Source organism: Corvus hawaiiensis, chromosome 26 (genome assembly GCF_020740725.1).
Source record: "Corvus hawaiiensis isolate bCorHaw1 chromosome 26, bCorHaw1.pri.cur, whole genome shotgun sequence".
Lineage (NCBI taxonomy): Eukaryota > Metazoa > Chordata > Aves > Passeriformes > Corvidae > Corvus > Corvus hawaiiensis.
This window is the reverse complement of record NC_063238.1, coordinates 42656287-42670818: the sequence shown is the minus strand read 5'-3', so window position 1 is coordinate 42670818 and position 14532 is coordinate 42656287. Positions and strand designations below refer to the sequence as shown.

At 43.1% G+C, this 14532-nt stretch overlaps 1 protein-coding gene across 12 annotated transcripts in view; it reads left to right on the top strand.

Moving 5' to 3' along the window:
* TSNARE1 (t-SNARE domain containing 1) overlaps positions 1–14532 on the top strand; it is a 461355-nt gene that overhangs the window by 345455 nt on the left and 101368 nt on the right. The gene's annotated exons all lie outside the window — the stretch shown is intronic.

Genomic DNA, 14532 nt, shown 5'->3' with positions numbered 1-14532 from the left:
CTGACTCCTGTGTTGGGGAATTGCATTAGGAAAGCTACAGGGATCATTACTAAATGGTCTGGGTAGGGGCTATGCCATATAAGAGGGCTGGACCATCTCTTCTATGAAGACAGGCTGAGAGAAATGAGGTTGTTCAACCTGGAGAAGAGAAGACTCCAGGGAGACCTTAGAGCCCCTTCCAGTGCTTAAAGGGGCTCCAAGAGAGGTGGAAAGCAACTTTGGACAAGGGCCTGGAGTGACAAATGTGAATGACTTCAAACTGACAAAGGGTCAGTTTAGATTGGATATTAGGAAGAAAATCTTCCCTGTGAGGGTGGTGAGGCCCTGGCACAGGCTGCCCAGAGAAGCTGTGGCTGCCCCATCCCTGGAAGTGCCCAAGGCCACGTTGGACAGGGCTTGGAGCAACCTGGTCTAGTGGAAGGTGTCCCTGCCCATGGCAGGGGGTCAGAAAAAGATAATCCTTAAAGTCCCTTCCAACCCAAACCATTCTGTGATTCTCTGGTTCTGATACTGGCCTTGTATGATATCCTCATTCCATGCATTCTCCAGCCGTCCCTTCCAGAGGAATTCCATTGCTCATTTTCCTGTGGGTGTCAGATTTGTTCACTCATGGTTCAAAGACAAGGTGATACTCACATTTAATTCCCTACAGCAGTCCCAAGGAAAAGGAATTCTGAAGCACTCTGGCCTTCCACATTTAACTAACATTCCACTTACCTACTCTCTGTAAGCTGGGGCTAAGCTGGAGGCCATCATTTCCTCTGCAACCTGAGAAGTTTTTGCTGTTCTCTCAGCTTCCCTGTCAGCTTGCTGTTGGCAAAGTTAGAGCGCATGAAGAAGAAAAAAATCTGCCAATTATATATATCCTCACTGTCTGCTGCTGAGGGGGCAAACACATGTCTTATACATTATGATTCAGAATCCTGCTTGCACATGTCTTTTTTTACCAGCTTCTGAATTCTCTGTATTGATCTGTCAGCTAAAGGAAAAACAAAATGATGTGAATGAGGAGTATGGTAAAATGCAAATAGTGTTTGGGTGGTAATTCAGGGTAAAAACTTCCTCCCACAAAAGGGCGAGAAATCTTCCTAGCAGCCTTCCTTCCCAGCAGACCCAGTTTTGTCCTCATGAGGAAAAGCCACTCAAGAATATTGGTGACTAAAGGGGGTCTGCGAAATGAGGTTTTGTTATTCATTTATTTTATTATTAGGTTTTATTTGTGAGTGGCTTCCTCTTGACTCAGAATCAGAAGAAAAATCCATTTTCATTTGACTTGGATTCATTGTTTGCTTCTGACCTCCAAAAATAGCATGCTGAATCCATACTGTCCTCAGTACTCAAGGAAGGTGGCATCCCAGAATCTGGCAGAAGCTCCTGAGTCAACATGACCTTTCCTTGATATGAAACCCTCCCAAAACACTTTTCTATGTTTTTTTTTTCTTACCTCCTCTAGGAAGCAACTCCCAGTGTTACGCCCATCCCTACTCTCTGTAAAGAGCAGACAAATCCAAACCATCACCTGGAATCTCACCAGTGTCTGTGAGGGAAGGGACCAGATGCTTCTGGTCTGGGAGTGAACCCAGCAGTATGGACAATGGCAGGAATGAAACATGGGGATGAGCCCTAAAATGGTGGTTACTGCACTCAGAGAGATGCTGATACTGCTGAAAGAACAGCAGGGCTCTATTTTGTCACACTCCCATTTGTCCTGTCCTTAGCAGGTTTTCTACATCAAGCTAGAAGCAGTCCTCTGGCACTAGAGCTGTATAAATGGCAGAGAAATTCCCCATCAGCTATTTTTGGGAAAAATCAATTCTCCCTGTATTCAAGAATCTCTGAGCTTGCTAAGCTCTCTACGTTTTAACAGCAAATTACTCTAAATATTTTTCCCTTATCATCAATACAGCACAGGGAAGCAAATCCGGTTTGAGGCTGAGCTGGTCAATTTTCAAGCCAGTTGAAGCCAGGTGTTTTATTAATTTATTTTTACCTATGTGTGCAAAAGCCAGACTGTCCTGAAAGCCATGGAAGTCCTGCTTTGATGCCCAAAATGGTCTAAACCCAACCATCGGGCGAGGATTTATGTCACCTACTGTATCCTTGGGAAGGGATGGATGCTGTCACTCCTGCCAGATTCTCTGTTGCTGGTGACCTAAAAACAAGCAGCCGTGAATTTGGCTGCCATAAGGTGAACACAGAGAGGCAGGGCCAGGAGTAAGAGGTCTGGGGCCTAAACTTGAGCAACTTGTGAGGAATGAGGCCTAAAAGTGATCCAAAAATTCTTTGTAATCGATGGGCACAATATTAACGTTCAGTTTGTTCAACCTGGGCCAAATTTCAGAGAATTGTAGAATCTCAGAATGGTTTGGGTTGGAAAGGACCCTAAAGTTTATTCAGTTACAACCCTCTGCCACGGGCAGGGACACCTTCCACTAGACCAGGTTGCTCAGAGCCTCATCCAACCTGGCCTTGAACATTTCTAGGGATAGGCAGCCTACAACCTCTCTGTGCAAGAATTTCTCCCCACAGGGGTGCATCTCCTGGGGAATGGCTGTGGCAGAGGAAAACACCAGGAATTGCTGCTGCCAGGCCCACCAAGCAGGCCTTGTACAACCTGTTTGGCGTGGTACAAGATCCAAAATATCTTGCCTTCCAACTACTGTTTTAATTTCTGTCAGAATCGTGCTTCTGACTTAGCACACTGTGCTTCACACAATTTATGAGAATATTTCTCCCTCAATAGGTTTTTGTAGAATATGTACAACCTATTCTGCAGACTGCTGGTTTCCTTACTTAGCATCTATTTTATGGGCTGCATTTTAAATTCCTTTAAGTGCAAGCAGTTGAGGAACAAGTTTCTGTGGGAGAGAGAGAGATCACTACTCAATCCCAATTCCCTCATGCACAGTCTGTATGTTCTTTATAGGCCAAAACCTTCTCCCCTAGAGACTGCAGCGTTTCAGGAGCAGACAGAGCAATCCCAGCCTATGTAAATCACTTAAAATTATAAAGTCCTGTGAGGTTCTTCCATCTATAAGACAGAATGTTGGTATTGATATGACAGTAAGTTTTAGCTGAGATTGCAGACCTCTCATACCAGACATTACCCAAATCCAGAGGGAGAATTTGTTCCTGCTTCAGGAACCTTAAGTTGTAAACATCAATATGAGATAAAGGATGGAGGAGCAAACAAAGGCTACTGCAGAAGATGCATCTGCACTGTCAAAAAACTCCCACACCCTGGTTCCCTAATCATCCACATTGCAGAAATATTAATTATCTGCCTTTATTTTTTTATTTGTGTGAGCCAAATGGTCCAATCCAAAGTGAAACCTGGATGATTGTGGGATGAATCCCCTTTGTGTGAATGGAAACACACTAGGTTGAGTTTCTTGCCCCATCCAGAGCACTCCAACACTTCACTGGATTTCCACAGTGAGCCTCCAATATCCTCATACAATCATGCCATAAAACGCAACCATGGTGGCAGCAGCAAAGTTTTCAGGTGTTTCAGGCAGCTTTGACATGAAAAAAAACCAACAAAAACCCTACACATAAAACTTGATAATTATTTCCCACTGTTCTCTGGACTGATGAGGCCACTCCTTGAAACCTGGGATCAGTTTTCAGCCCATCACAACAACAACAAAGACATTGAGGTGCTGGAGCGCTGATGAGGAGCAGCCGAGGGAGCTGGCAGAGCTCAGCCTGGAGAAGAGGAGGTTCAGGGGACACTTTCTCCCTCCCTAAAACCACCTGATGGGAGCCAGGTGGGATCAATCTCTTCTACCAGGTAACCAGTGAGTTGCACTGGGGAGGTTTAGATTGGGTATTAGGAAAAATTTCTTCACCAAAAGGGTGGTCAGACATTGGAACAGGCTGCCCAGGGAAGTGGTGGAATTACCCTCCTTTGGAATGTTCAAAAGGCCTGTAAATGTGGTGCTTGGGGACACGGTTTAGTGGTGGACCTGGCAGTGTTGGGTTAATGGTTGAACTTGATGATCTTGGAGGTCTTTTCCAACCTCAATTAATCTATGATTCCCTATCTTGGAGCTACGAAGGTACCATAGTTTGACCAAGGACCTGCCTGATCCGTTTCAGAGAATCCAGTTCAGGACAAGGTAGACAGAGCTACTCTGCCCTTTGTAGTCAAAGTCCCAGAGCAGACATTTTGTAGCAGTGTGAATATCAACAGAAAATAATCCTGAGACAGAAAAGTTTATTCAACTCCCAGTGTCTTTCTCCCAGCTCCAGATTCCTTGCCACTGAGCCCAACTTGGGGAAAGGGGTTTGAAGGGAAGATTTAAATCTAACTTCTTCCCAAGGGGTGGTGACAACATGGTCAGAACATGTTGAGCAGTGGTGACAGGAGCAGTGGGAACATGGAAACACGAGAACAAAAAGGAGCTTGTCACAAAGATTTGGTTATGCTTTTCCACATCCCATATATGCTCCCAGCCCCAAGGCCTTATAAACTGTGTGTATTTAGGGTAAGGTGTTCACTTCGGATCAGATGGTTTTCTGCAAAGCCCCAGAATTACTCAAAACCCCCCAAAATCCTCTGTGATGCATCAAATTTTCTGGTCCTCTGTACCCAGCAGCTTGCTGTGGATCCTGGCTGAAGACTTTAAAGGCTTTAGTGGGTGTTCTGGGATGGGATGGTCTGTACTATGTGAGGTCTTTGCTTAAACTCTTGAAACACTGTAAGAGACTGCACCAGCAAAGGATAAAACTTGGTTGGGTGGCTTAGGAAGACAGGTTTTTTCTGATACATGTGGAATCCTAGTAGGAAACCTGGGATATTTTGTGGCCAGAAGAGTTAATTAATTGCCTCATGGTGCTGTGTTATTATTATTTGTAATAAAACTTTATTTCAGATATATGTGAACCATGTAGCCATGTACATGAGATAGATGCTTCTCTTCCTTGCTGTTAATCTCATTTCATCTAATTAATTTCATTTCATTAATTTCATTTGCCTTTTCTTACAAGAAGAATTCACACTTGTAAAACAACTTCTATCTGCCCCACCTGCTTATTTAAGATGCAGAGAGACAAGATTTTCAAACCTTCACAAAGCAAAAGCATAAGTTGTAATTTAGGAAATCTACTCAGTACTATGGCACAAAATGCTTATCTCTCCTTTTCTGTCTCCTGCCCTAATCTTACAGGGCTGTGCTGTCTTAGTTTTCCCAGCTTCTCTTCCCCCTATCTTTTCCCTCTCTTGTTTGCCTGGCTTTCCTTGTGCCAATCACAATTCTGCTGTGCTGTTACTCCAAATGAAATAGCTTGTTGTTCTTTCTCTCTTTCTCTCTTCTCTCTTCTCTCTTCTCTCTTCCCATCTTCTCTCTCTTACTTTTTTCACAAGGTGTCCCAGGCTTCTGATCATTTTCTTTACCTCTTCCAGCCTCCTCCTCCCCTTCTACCTACTCTATTTTATTTAATTTCATTTAATTTCATTTCAATTTTGAGGCAGTACAGTGAAACTTGAGCACAATATTCCAGACAAGGACATCTCATTAAATGCTATAATGGTGCCACTTCCACTGTTATTCTCAGTTCTATGCATTCTGCACAATAGGATTTTCTTTTCTTTTGCAACTGCCATTGTGGATGTGGCAGATATATTCATGAAAATATCCATATTTGGACTCCGAATGGAAGAATGTAGAGGTCACTGCAGGCTTCTATATTACGAGCTCAGAAGGCAAACTCTTCACTCTTATTTTCCACAGTAACTTTTGTCTGGCTGTATGGAAATCTTAGGCTGAATTGTTGTGGTTTGTTTTGTTTTGATTGTAGAGGAGGTGGAGGTCTAGGGAAGGAAGTTTCCTCATCTCTACAAAAAGAATTTGGATCTGAGTTCAGGTCAGTTCCTGACACAGAAAAATATTGAATAAGATGCTTTGTCTCACTGAGTTTTTATTCTCCAACAATAAAACAGCATTTTCTAATCTAACTTCTTATTAGGAACTTGCTATTATTATTATTATTATTATTATTATTATATTATTATTATTCACTGGGATGGAAGCTTTCTTGAACTTGGAAAAGGTGTTCCTTGAATGTTAATCAACTTTCTAGAGCCTCTCTTTCTTCCATGAGACTCCTCCCAGCAGATCTTTGACCTTTTCACTCTTCAGTGCCTTAGGATTTCTGTCCTGTGTTGTAGGAAGTGCGGTGTAGATGTGATGTGAGCACAGTGGAGACATCTTGGGCTCCAGCAGTGAGAATATTGACAGGGCATTACCAAGGCACCTGCTCTAGGACTGGCCTCAGAAGCAACCACTCTGTGAGAAAAGACATGTTCATCTCTTCTTCTGGGTTAGGGAAGTTGGAGACAGGAACTGGTTATGCAGTCAAGTCTAAATTAATCTTAATAAACTTCCAGTGTTGCCCATGCAAAGGATGTTCTTTGGGAAGATGAGCAGGAGTGTGCTAAGTTCTGTTCAGCAAGGCAGGTGGCATCACGGGCTGCTGCAAAGAAAGTCAAGGTTTCCAAGAATTCCATGGTCCAGTGGAAGCAGAGATGACCGTCTGGACATTCTGGGACAGAAAGGTCTAGAATTGCTGTGTGCATAAGCCTGTGTTCACACTGTGTTCAAACTGACTTTATCAGCGCGTAAAGGCAAATTCCTGCCAGCCGTACATCTGGCAGGGAGATCAATTCTCCTCACAGGAGCTTCGGGTTATATTGACTCCTTGCAAGGGGCACAGAGAACCACTGGCACCATGTCAACATGGATATTTTCATACTTAAACCCTTAAGCTCTTCAAATCTTTTCCTTCATTGAGCCTCCACTCTACCTTCCCCTCTTACTGTGTGTTAAACCTGTTCCCACAGCAGTTTCCCAGTTCCAGCATCAGTTTTATCCCAGCTGGCATGTGCAGTTAAATCCTAAGCACAGACTATCAATTCTGTCTTCACAGAGTATTCCTGGCTATTCAATTTGAGAACAAAGTTTAGAGAAGAAAATTCCCTTCATCTCTCCTATTCCTTGCTTCATATGTTAGGTGATTTTTTTTTGTGTTGTGTTGATCAAAACAGTGATACAAAAATATGATAGACCTGAGTTTCCTCAAGAAAGTTAGAACAGTGACTTTCTTGTTTACCCATGTTAGCAGATTTCAGGATGCTGATATTATGGAAATAACACAGAATCATAGAATCACAGAATGGTTTGTGTTGGAAAGGACCTTAAACAGCATCCAGTTCTAACCCCCTGCCATGGGACAGGAAGCAACAGTGTTTTTTTGGCTCTTTGAAAGGAGGGGAATTTTTGAATGAAATAACCTTTACGTTTCCATATTCTACTGTAAATCAGTAGAGTAAGAGAAAATATTTATCCATATCTATAAATTTAGAGACTCTTTTTAACCATGGGGACTAGCCCTGTGCAAGTGCCAGCATCTCCTACACCTTTTCCCTTCATTCACCGAAGAGGCACCTGTTAAGTGTAGAATATCTGCAGGCAAGAATATTTACCTTGATCACCTGCAAAGTGGGAGTGTTCTCCTGCTTGACTCTTTGTACTCCACTATCCCAATGGAAGGAATTTTTGTCCTTCTCTGTGGGAAAAGGCTGGGATATAGTTTCCTTTTTTTCCATGAACAGGACAGTTAGATTAAGGAGGGAAAAGAATTATATTTGAGCAGCAGCCTGAGTTACACAAAATTAGAGGCAAAGTCAAGTGTTTACCTCAGAGCTTGCCAGCAGTCCGTGGCCTCTGATCTTCCCTCATCTGCTCCTGTTATTCCAGTTCTTCCCTATTTCTTATTCCTTCCTACCTGTGCACCTCCTTTTGTCCCAGTTGTGTAAAAGTGGAGCTTATCTGATGATATAATTTGCCAAGTAAACCTATTTTTAGAGTAGTGTGGGCTATTGGGTACAATGTGAAAATGCAGAGAATGGAGTGCATAAGGGAGGAAAAAAAGTGATAGAGCATCATCCTGTTTATTCAGTTCCTGCTGGAATTGCCATCTTTAGCTCCATTAGAAGTTCCCAGTTAATACAGGAAAAGGAATACTAAAAGGAAAGAGGTTGTTAAACCACAGGTTGCTTCACTCACTGATTTCTTGTCTTGATCTCCATTTAGCTCTGAAAAAATGTGTTTTTTCTAACTTCTTAGAGATCCTGTTTTAATGCTCAAATACCTCAGCCCAGACCCTTAATTTTTACAAGATATAAAAGTTGTTTTATACCCAACTGCTTACACATTTAAACCTCTGAATCCCTTAGCTGGTTTTAATGCCACTCTGACAATGAACAGGGCTAATTCAAGATCTGTTCTTACATTTATAGCACCATAAAGAATGTTCGGAGTAAAGACTTCATTTGCATACATCATAAAAATAAACAAAATAATTTGCATAAAATCTGTGCATGGAGCACTGCTTTGGCTGAGTGAGGAGTCTTGGGAACTATTTGTAGGATGAGAAAGAGATGGGGGAGAAGAAGATGACTTTCCAGACATAGGAAGGCATTCATGGAATAGGATGCTCTGCTTCTTTAGGTTGCTAAATCCTTGGATATTTGCAGTTTCAAGGCAGACATGAGCTATAAAGATCCCTGGTAACTCCCTGAGAGGTGTTAGGTGATTGTGGCAGCTTCTCTGGGTTGAAAGTGATGATTGGTGGTTTTCCCAGTCAAGTCCAGGATTCTACTGGTCTGTCCAAAGAAATCCCAATGATTGGTTATGAATATTTATCACACATCATTTTCCATCCGTGGCAGCATCCCCGGTTTCTCCATGGTGTGATTCAATATTGCTGAAGTCGGTAGCCTGCACTGGAACTGCACTGATTTATTCTGCAAGGTGAGAGTCTGGGACGGGGGCATGATGTGCTGCCCATTAAGGATTTTCTGGAATTTCACACCCAGAGCATGGAAAATAACCCCAAAAGCCTCCTCTGATAGTGTTCATCTTAGCCATGGCTTCATCACTTTTTACTGCCATAGCTACTTTATTTTTTTTTAGAAAATAATTAAATAATTTTGGTTTGTTTTCATTACTTCTGTTTGCAAGGCTTGTCCTTCATGGTGCTCTGCTTGGAGCAAATTTGAAGCCAGAGGAGCACGAATTTGAAAGACACTGAGAAAAACCTACAGCTTCCTACAGTTTTTAAGAGTGCTTGGCCACTTTTCTTTTTTGGGGGCTTTGAATATATCATTCCAGATCTTCCCAGCTCTCTAAGTGTTTCGATAGAATGGTTTGGGTTGGAAGGGACTTTAAAGATCGTCTCATTCCAACCCCTGGCACTGACATCTTTCACTATTCCAGATTGCTACAAGCCTCATCCAACCTGGCCTTGGACACTTCCAGGGATGGGGCAGCCACGGCTTCCCTGGGCAATTTCTTCCAATGCCTCGCTACCCACACAATAAAGAATTTCTTCCTAATATCCAATCTAATTTCCTGATTTCCCAATATCCAGTCTGATGTCTGTGACTCGTGCCTGTAAAATCATTGTCAGAGACAGCCTAAAAGGTGCTGTGCAAATAGTACAAAGATAATGGTCTTGTGAGCTAAGTGAAGTATCCTAAAGAGTTATGTGACAGCTTGTGGCTGTCCTGAGGTCTCCTGTCATCCAACTAATGAATGTAAACCAAAATTGCTGCTGGGATGGAAGAGCCTCAGGAAATATTTGAGTCCTATGCTTGAGTAATTAAGTCTAAAACCAGGGTGATTAGCTGGTGCTGGTGGGGAAAATGGCTCAATACACATCAGGATTTCACAGCCCCCTCTCATCCTGCCTAATGTAAAGGTTAATGGATCCAGGAGTTGCTGGAGCACATAGAACTTACCCATGGAACCTACTGACAAAGCAGCCCAAAGGGATTCAAGTCTAGTGCCTGTCTGTCCACCAGGCCACTGCCACTACAGCCAGGGCTTCCCTGTGGAATGAGGGGAGGGAATGCTGCTGCCTGCATCATCATTAGCTGAAGATGTTCACTTGTATTTCACAGGCTTAATTAATAAAGCCTGTGTTTGCCTCTTCACATTTCAGTAGTTGCAGAAGACTCTGTGTTATTAGAAATCCCACAGAAAGCAATTTGCAAGATTTCAAGTTTCTACTTGTCTTGGCCCAGATCTTCATGCAAAGACCCCTCCTTGCCACCCTTTGCCTTGCAATCTAAATGACAAGGAACGTGCCACACTTCACAGGCTGGGAGCATGCAGTGTCAGCTCCACAGACACAGGAACAGCCTCATTTCATAGAGAAGTAAAAAATATATGGCTTGACATTCAGTTTTAACCCATTAGTAAAAACCAGCTTGATTTTGGCTGCAGCAGCTGGGACTGGTATCTTTTAAAACTAGAGGAGCATTTAAAAACAATGGGGTGTTGTCACTGGCTTCTGGTCCCCACTATCAAACCGGTTTGGGTCCCAGGTCCCCTAAACAGACCAAGTCCAAGCTCTGGGTCTCTGAGTTCCTTGCCTGACCTATGGTTTCTTCTTGCTTTAAACACCTGAGATCTTGGTGCTCTTGAGGTGAACGTCCGTGAAGAATATGGTGAAAACCAAAAGGGGTGAAAGCAGGGGAGGCTGCAAAGGGCACTTTTGTTTTGTGGGCTCTGTGGATTTATAAGGCTTGGGAAAAAACTCAAGCCATGCATAGCAAGTTATTCATAGAATCATAGAATGTTTGAGGCTGGAAAAGACCTTAAAATCACCAAGTCCAACTGTCAAGCCAGCACCACCACCGTGTTCACCACTAACCCGTGTCCTCAAGTGACACACTCACGTTTTATGAACACTTCCAGGGTTGTGGATCCACCATTTCCCTGGACAGTCTGTTCTAGGGCTTTACAAAGCTTTCCAGGTAGAATTTTTTCCTAATACCTAATAGAAACCTCCCCTGGTGCAACTTGAGGCCATTTCCTCTCATCCTGACACTTGTTACCTAGGAGAGGAAACTTGGTTCTCTCTCTGGCACTTACCACATTCTGTTATACAGGCCACAAATTTTGTGCCTGGAAATCGAAATGTTGCACACATTTTGGATTTTTTTTTTTTTTTTTGTTCAGGAGTGATATCTTTTCAGCTCTGAAACAGAATCCCATGCAGCTGATGGCCTGCATGGTGGTACGATGAGCAGGGCAGGCAGTTTGGGTGCAGTGCTGGCGACACCAGGCAGTAATTTATCCCATATTACACAGCAGGGCAGGAGCAGCTAATGAAGTGCTACCTAAGTAGATACTCATTTGTGTGGCTCCGATTAAACCTTTGGAAGCATTTCCAGTGGAGCACGTGGCACTAATGAATCTCATTATTACAAATTGCCACGCAGAGCCAGGTGCATGGGGAAGCTTTGCCATCAGCCCTGTGCAGCCACAAATCCTGCAGCTGTAACTTTGTCTGGACAGGGCTTACATCAAGGATTCTCCAAGGTGGGCTCCGCTCAGAGGCAGCATTTAAAAAAAAATATTTCTCTTGATTTATTTTTTCTTTTTCTTTCTGAGCAACCTGGTCCCGTGGAAGGTGTTCCTGCCCACAGCAGGGGATTGAACAAGATGATTTTAAGATGCCTTCCAACCCAAACCATTCTATGATTCCAGGATGTCTATTTTTTAATTTTTTCTGCCCCTCCTTCTCCATTTCTGCTTAACCATACCAGAGAATCAGAAAACAAGAATATCCAGAATAATAGAGATCATTCTTTGTCCAGTTCTCCTGACTTTTTTCCTAGAGATAATGCAGGAACAATCAAGCCAAATAAAATCAGTCTGTGAGGTTTCTATCACTTTTTTCTCCTCTTCTTCACCTTATTAATATTGCAGCTGTCGCACTCTATAATCTCATGCATTAGCTTCACCCAGGCACGCAGCTCTGTGTTGATTCGTTTATTTTAATCAAAGTTTTGTCTCCTGATATTTTTCCCTGTCCAGGCTGGAACAGAGAAAATGAAATTTCAATAGAAAACACACACACAAATCATTAATATTTGACCTCTGAAAAGAACTCATTTATTAAACATTTTTTTCATCCCTTCAGGGTATTCAGAGACATAGTTTCTTTGTGCGTTACTTTGACAGTAATACTGGAGCATCTCCCTTGGGCTCCTCTAAGTGATCTCAAGTGTGCACTAATAGCCCTTTGGCTTTTATGAGTATAACACACACTTAGTCACAGGATCCCCTTTGGGTGATGTGGGGATTTTGGTTTGGTTTTTTTTTGGTATGGGGATTTTGTCTTTTTTTTTTTTTTTTTTTTTTTTTTTTTTTTTAAATTTTTTGGGGTTTTCTGGGGTTTTGCTCTTGGTGTGGTTTTGGCTTTTTTATTTTTTGGACAATTTACAAGAAGAGGTTTGTTATGTTTCAGTATGAGCTATAGGAGCCTTCTCCTTCAGCTCTGGGGTTTTAACAGCTGGAGAATATTAAACCTTCTCATATATATATATATATGTATGTATGTATGTATGTATGTATTTGGGTGTATAAAATGATTGATTGCCACAGAGCAAGATCCTGGATGCTGGTTGTTGGTTTTCCTCATCCTGAAGCATGTTCTCCTCCTGATGGTAAATGGCTCCAGGAAGATGTTGACAAACTGATCATCCACTCATCTCATTCTGGGTGACAGACACCCTTAGAGACAAGTTAGAGATTGAAGGGCCTGGAAGAACATGGTAAAGAAAATTAAAAATCCAATCAAAACAACATAATAAAATCAAGAACCAGAACTGCAATTGCTACACTGAGCACTAAATCTTGATTGGGGGTGTTTCAACAAGCTGTTTGTCAAAGTTTAACAGAAGAAATCTTTTCCACACCTGGGTAGAAAGTGGGGTGTTTCTGGTAAAGGAGGACGTAGGATCATGTTGTGAAGTGGTGTTAGTGGGATCACATGGTAGAATTCAAGAGTTTGTGCATCAGTGGGAATTAAAAAATGTTAGAATTGGTAGTTTCCACAGCTTGAAGGTGGAGCATGTAACTGTGGAGCAGTCCCTGGTGTTCACAGCAGCACGGGATGTGGGACATTGTTAGTCCTCAGGTGTTAGATGATGTCAGTAGACTTTTTGTTTTGGAGTGGGCAAAGATCTGGGACTGTGGGGGAGGGCTGGATTGTTTGGTCGTAGAATCGTAGGATTATAGAGGCTTAGAATATGCTGAGTTGAACAAAAATCAACCAAGTCCAACTCCTGGCCCTGCACAGGATAACCCCAAGAATCCCCCCCTGTGCCTGAGAGCATTGTCCGAACACTTCTTGAGCTCTGTCAGGCTTGGTGATGTGACCACTGCCCTGGGGAGCTGTTCCAGTGCCCAGCCACCCTCTGCATGAAGAGCCTTTCCCTGATATCCAACTTAAACCCCACCTGACACAACTTCAGGCCATTCCCTTGTGTCCTATCACTGGTCACCAGGGAAGAGATCTGTGCCTGCCCTTCCTCTTCCCCTCACAAGAAAGTTGCAGACCCCACTGAGGTCTCTCCTCAGACTCCTCTTCTTCAGGCTCAACAGACCAAGCCACCTCAGCTGCTCCTCCTACTTCCCCTCCAGACCCTTCACCATCTTTTTGGCTCGCCTCTGGAAACTCTCTAATAGCTTTATATTCTTCTAATTTAGAAAATGAGCACAGTGCTCAAGGTGAGGCTGCCCCAGTGCAGAGCAGAGCGGGACAGTCACCACTTCATCCTGGTATGGCTTCATGTCCTCTTCTCTGCTCCTCTCAAAAGCTCTTTGGTTTTATTATATGGAGTATCTGGACAAGCTATAGACAGATCAGACCCAAGGGATCTGCATTTACCCCTGCAAGTGGCCACCTTCCCAATTTGTGCCACTTCCCAGATAAAACCCCAAACTCAGCCCAGTTTTCCTGCAAGACCAACACTCTGTTTGCACTGCCTGGGTCATGAGGCAATTCCTGGAGACTGTAGTCAGTGTCTTTCCCATTCCAGAGCTGCCCGGCCACCCACATGTGCTGTCTTTAAGGGGATCAGGTCTGTGTGCAGCACTGAGCCCCTGAAGCAGCAATTAGCAACAATTTCTGAGTTTTCTTGGTTAAACTCTCATTGTGTCTCACCAGCCCACTCCTTCCCTCCACCCCATCCTTCCACAGCCAGCTCCTTCTCGAGATCTATTAATATCCTGTGATTTACCTACACACAAAGAATGTTACTTTCTGATTCCCACCGGGCATATGGAACAGATGTCTCTTTTCAAGGGATTTTTCAGCAATTACAAATAGTGCAGTGTAAATAAGTTTTCCAAGACCTTCAGTTATGCTCATTACCTTGATGCTAATGAGAAATGGGATCAAATATAAATCCAGCAGCCTATAAATTTGGGGATGAAGAGGCTTGCTTAGGTCCACAGCTTTAACAACTGAATGTGGAGCCAGCACAAGAAGGCACTGGAGATATTTGAGGCAAAGCTCCTCAGGATTTTACTGGGAGCTTTGCGTGAACCAGGATCGTGACTCAAACTCTCGTATTTTTACCCCAGACATTACATAACATAGTCTTGCTTGTACCCCTTTAAAGGGGCTGCTATTTTAGACCCTCAGGGGTGTAAAGTCTTCAAGGAACAT